Raw genomic sequence first — 6303 nt, 5'->3', positions numbered from 1 at the left:
AAATTACCAGAAAAAAAAAATGAAATGTTTATACAAATATATATACAGAATGGATAAAAATAAATAAATGTATAGAAAATAGCTACAATTTTTTAAAACAAAATTACATAAACTATAATTGATCTTTTTGTAACAGTAAATAAATAAATACTCAATTTGGTCTCTAAAAGATGATACAACTTGAAAGATTTTTTATGGTCTTTAAATTTTAATTCTATTATGAAAGTTAGTCCTCTCGTTACACTCAATTATTAACTGTATTAATTTTTTAAATAGTCGATAATTAAGTGAGAGGCTGATATCTATTCTCCTTTCTAATTGATTGTTCTCTCTCGTGATCGCCTAATATGCATCATAATGAAAAATTTTGGTACTTTTTGATAAGTAATGAATACTTTGCCATGTTCTAAATATTTTGGTCATGGGTGATCTTGTTAAAGTGAATGTTATTGTTGGGTTTCGTGAGATTTTTTGTAGTTAATTTTTTTGTCTCAATTATCCTTAATTTCTTCGTTTATTCTAAGTACATTTTTATGATTGTAAATCCTAAATTATTGAATTTGAGGTTTAGCGAAAAAAGATAAGTGTTATAATAAATATTCTTAGTAATTTTATGAACATTTAGAATGCAAAAAAATTAATTTTAGCACAAGTATAAAATATGTTGGGATTAACTTCGCCAGACACTTTCTCATGCTTACGAACAAACTTTAATTTATTTATAAGTTCAAAAAATATCATTCAACTCACGAGTATACTCAAACCTTAATTTCTTACAAGTTAGAATCTAGGTTATTTAACTAAGTTATCAATTTGTTGCATAACTTAACCAATAAACTAGTTTTTAAAACAAGAGCTTATGAATGACTAATAGCATATACTCCATTCCTAGAAATAAACATCATTGGCTGCTCTACAAAACAAGTATTTTTCAATCACTTTAAACCCACAAAACAAGTTAAGGGAGAGCAAATCATGACAAGCATTAAGCAAAGAAAAGAGTTATAAAACTGAATAATAACTAGGATTATAATAACTTAGAATGTGAATATGAGAATATGTATGTTACATCAAACTCTAACAAGAGTGAACTTAGATACTCATAAATATGGAACACAACAAAAATGACGAAGAAATGAAAAAACTTGATCTTAAAGTCATGAGAGTTCTTTTAGCTATCTCACGCACTTCCAAAAATATTCTTTAAGATATAAACTAAAGTTGACATTCTAAAATTTAAGATAAATTTATCAACTCAAGAACTCAAATAAAAGAAAATGAAGGTAAATGTTTCAATATTTATACTATGAGATTAAAATAAATATGACACTTAAAACAAATATGACACTTAAACAGATTAAAAGTGTTTTAATTTAAAGATTTTTTTACTATAAAAAGTTTTTTATTTTAAATAGATAAACTCTATTTTTTCTTCTTCTAAACTTTGTATCTTAAAAGACTATATATATAGATTAAATTATTGACCAAAATTACACATATACTAAATTAAATAATTCTAAAATATGTTTAATCACTTGATTGTCAAATTAAAGATTTGACAATATGTGTTGTACGTTTGGCAAGTGTACCAATCGTTACTGTAGTAATAATATTATCGTCCTCAAGGATTAAATTTGTTGAATACTAAATTACTAATTTACGTTAATTTTGAGCAATTTAAAAATAGATGGAACAACGAATGTAGAAAATTAACAAAAATTCACTCAATATTAAAATTGCTAAAGAATTGATTTCATATTCTTTCCTATAGATTCTTATCCTTTTCGATTGATGCAAGAATTGTAATTACCCACTTGAGTTTATTATGAGTTATTTACCCCTAATCCCTTAGGCAAGTAAATTTATTCATTGAACCCTAATCCCCAATTCCTTATGACAATTATGAAATTCAATAGAATCATGAAGAACAATTATCATCTCAAACACAAACTAATTAGATATGTCCAATTTCCCAATTGTGACAAAACTTAATCTGTTCTATCTGTAATCATAAACAATTCCCAATCTCTCAATTGTAAAATTGTTCATAGAATAAACATTAGAGACATGGATAGAACACTGAGATAATTAAAATTAACCAAACATCAATTGAAAAGGTTCAGAAACTATGATCCAGAATATTATATCAATACTCTAACAAAAAGAAAATTAGTTCTGCATAATGAAAAAGGAAAAACCAAAAGAGACTGATGAGCCGTTCATCTTCCGATGGTGAGTTGATCTCCTCTTGATGAGTCGTTCTTCTCTTTGATTATCAGTTCTCCTCCTCCTCCTCTTTTTCTTTTCTTCTAATTATTCCTCTTTTATTTTCAGACTTTTTTTTCTTTTTCCTTTTTTTTTAATTCCTAAGAGTTGTATTTTCCTCTTCTTTTCATCTGGCTCAAGCCCACAACCTGTTTGTGGAATTTTCTGACTTCAACTCTTCCATCTTAATATTTGCTCTCTTTAAACAATGATTTAAGCACCTAAAATACTTATTTACAAAGAAAAACAAGAAAACCAAAAGTGTAATATAAAACAAAAATAATGCATGATAAAATCATTCAAACAATATAATAATATATGCAAATGACCTAAATTAAAGTATGAATGCAAAGACAATTTATATACACATTAATACGGAGTGCATCTTGACAAACAGTCCTTTACAGTTTACATCAACAACCAAAAATAGACGTTTTATCTGAAATAATTGAAGAAACGACATAATAAGAAAACAAGAATGCACAAAAAAAGAATTTTTAACAAGAAAACAAATTTACATAATCCTGTGAAATAAATAGGATTAAATATATTTTTAATTTTTAAATTTTTTTAATCAATGTTTACTTTAGTTTCTAAACAAAGTTTTTGTTATAGTTTTAGTTTCTAAATTTTTTGAATTTTCTTTTGTAGTCCTTAATTTTTTTTCTATATAATATTCTTAATCTCAAACGTTAAATTTTTTTTGTCATGAAAAAAAGTCTTCATGGACTAAAACAATAAAAAAATTTCAAAAACTAAAAGTAAAAATAAAATAAAAAAATTTAATAATAAAATATATTTAATCCAAATAAATAAAAATAAATAAATATTAATAATCAACCCTTATATATTAAACACGAATCTTTATCTTATATAAGAGGATTTTAAAATTAACAAAAGAGATTTTAGAGATTTTTTTAACTTTTTATCTAATTTAATTTTTATTTATCATAATTATTTATTAATTAAATTTTAATATTTTAGAATAAATTATCAATAAATAAAATAATAAAATAATATTATGTTAAAATATAAATTATTTATCATAAATCTAAAATAAAATTTAAGTTTAAAATTATTTATTTATATAAATTTTAAATATGATTTATATATTTAAACATAATATTTACCTATATATATAATTTATTATAAATTTAATTATATGTAATAAATATTTAGTCAATCCTAAAATATTAATAATAAAAGAAAATTGACAAGATCTCAATGAACGGTGGAAGAAAATTTGCAAAAAGTTACATTGCAATGGCTAAAATGTAGAAATTATTAGAATAAGATTAAGTTTATATGGTCCTAAAAACCCGTTCTCCATGAATACAAAGCAAGAAGGGGTTGTGGGTGGTGAAATTTTGGAATGAGAATTCCAGAAACAGATGGTGGCGTGTGCGTTGAAAGGAACACATAATAAGGACTAAACGGGGTTATATTGTGTTTGCTTTTTGATTAATCAACTAATGATGGCTCAATTTGCACTAATTATGTTACCACTTTAAGCTCAACTAACAAAACATGGGGCGCCGCCATCTGGTATAGTATTAGTACACTGCACTCATCTCAACCTCATTCCGATACAAACGTCTTCACATTACTAGCTTCTCGCTGCTCGTTCTAAATTAAATAAAATTTAGGTTCAGTTTCTTAAAAATATGTTTGATAAAGAGAAAGAAAAAGAGAAAAGTAGAATGCAGATGAGAAGTGTGTGAAAGTTTAAAAATGAATATTATTTGGTAAAGGAGAATTAATGAGAAGTGTGAAAAAGTTGATGTGGCTCCCACACACACACAAATTCTATTTAAAATGAGCAGAAATGTGAGGAAATTAATGAGATAAAAATAATAATCATAATAATAATACTAAATAATATTACTAATAATAAATAATTAATATAATTTTAATTTATTATATTTAAAACAAAAGAGGTGATTATGTAATATATATATATATATACAATAAAGTAAACTAATAATAATAATAATAAATATAATAATAAATTTCATTTATATTTTAAAATAAATTTATTTATGGATATTATATTTATGTATTTATTTATTTTAAATAAGATAACTATAATAAATAAATATTAAAAAAATATTTCTTATGTTTAAATAAAATTAATAAATATGTTTATTATGTTTAAATAAAATTATATATAAAACATATTTTTATTTATTTCAAATAATAATAATATATTTATTTTAAATAAATTATCTATAAAAATAATCAACTTTCACTCTATTCTCCTTTTATTTTTCTCATACCAAACAACTTTTATTTCTATTTTATTTTCCTATACATTCTCATTGTTGTTCTCTTCTCTTGTTTTCTTTCTTCTTCACCAATCACAATATAAGTATGGTTAGTGATGTTCTACTATTAGAACTAGAGTTTTACTTCAGTAATATGTATTCATATTTAAATGTAAATACATATTATCGTAGTAAAATTCTAATTCTAATTAAAGAACAACATCAAGTATATATATGAAACTGTATCTAAGTTTTGTTCATAATTTTTGTCACATTTTTCACAAAATTGTTCCCATGAGTAGGTTAATATTTTTGAAATTGATAACTTTTCACGAGATTCAAATAAATAAGATTTTTATTCATATGATTAGTAAATTTGAAGTTAAATTTTTTTTAAGGAAATAATAACAAAATTTTCAACTTAGTAAGATTTTCAAACTAAAGAAATCAAGTATAAAACATATCATTCCATAAAACAATATGAAACACATAAATAAAAAACTTAACATATGACTTACAAAGTAAATTTTTTTACTTTATTTTCTATAAAAACAAAACTAAACATATTTTTTACTTTATTCTACACTTAGAGAAAGATAACTCACTCTTTTTTACCTCTAAAGATGTTCAAAGACTAACAAGAATAAAGACAAGAGAATAAAATAATTAATTGCAACTCTTTAGATTTAAGGCTAACCTAGAGACAAAACACATCCCTTTTCCTTTTATTAATTAAAACAACATAACTCTCAAGATAACTCTTATATAATATAATTAATATTTTCCAAACCCTTCATAATTTTCATCAACACATTTAATTAATTTAAAATATATTTTATTATTTTTTTATAGAAAATTTTGAGGTGTTACAATATCTTATCGGTTTATATGAAATACAAAATATATAATATAATAATATTATATGTTTTGTTATCATAATGTGCAACAAACATTAGTTAATATCAAAGCTTATCATGCTCATATCGAATCATATCTTGACTAGTATCTAAATCCTAACAATTATCTCCATGTTTAATTTTAATTATAATATAATTTTATTTATATATTCAAAAATATTTATTTAATATAAATTTCAATTGTATAAAATTAAATAATTTTCTTATCTATATACAAATTAAAATACCAACAAATAGATAGTTTAAATATAATGAACTTAATTTCTTTAAATAAAGTTTTAATTCGAGAATCTTATAAATGAAAAAGAAATTATACATAAACATAATTCATATAATATTTTAAAATGACAATTAAAAATTAATATATATTTATAAAAGGTAATTTTTACTCATCAAATATAATTTTAAAAATTATACCAGGTCAATCCGAGGCTGAGAAAGTATAGTTTTAAAAAAGGATTTCACTTTCAAAAAAAAAAATTGTCGGTCAAATTCAACATGGTGATTTTTGTTAGAGCTCCGTCATATTAATCTATTATCTATATTGGGAAGCTTCTGGTTCTAGATTAAAAAAAAAAAAAAAAAACTCATAAAAAATCTATGTTCATATCCTTTAATGATTGTATTTGTACTGCTACTGTATAATCTTATCCAAAGAAGATTCATTGAATGTGGGTCCGCCTTAGACAATCCCATATTCAAAAATCAAATCTTTATATTAAAGCCGAACAAAAGGGACCCTCCTTATCTATCGCGTTAGTTTTTCTTTTATTTTTGAAACAAAATGGAGGGGCATAATCGTCTCCTAAATTGTTAAAATATTCAATATTCTCTCTTGAACATGGTAACCCACTTAT

The sequence above is a fragment of the Cajanus cajan genome, chromosome 3 (assembly GCF_000230855.2).
Source record: "Cajanus cajan strain Asha chromosome 3, NIPB_CcT2T_4, whole genome shotgun sequence".
NCBI lineage: Eukaryota > Viridiplantae > Streptophyta > Magnoliopsida > Fabales > Fabaceae > Cajanus > Cajanus cajan.
This window is presented reverse-complemented; position numbering follows the sequence as displayed.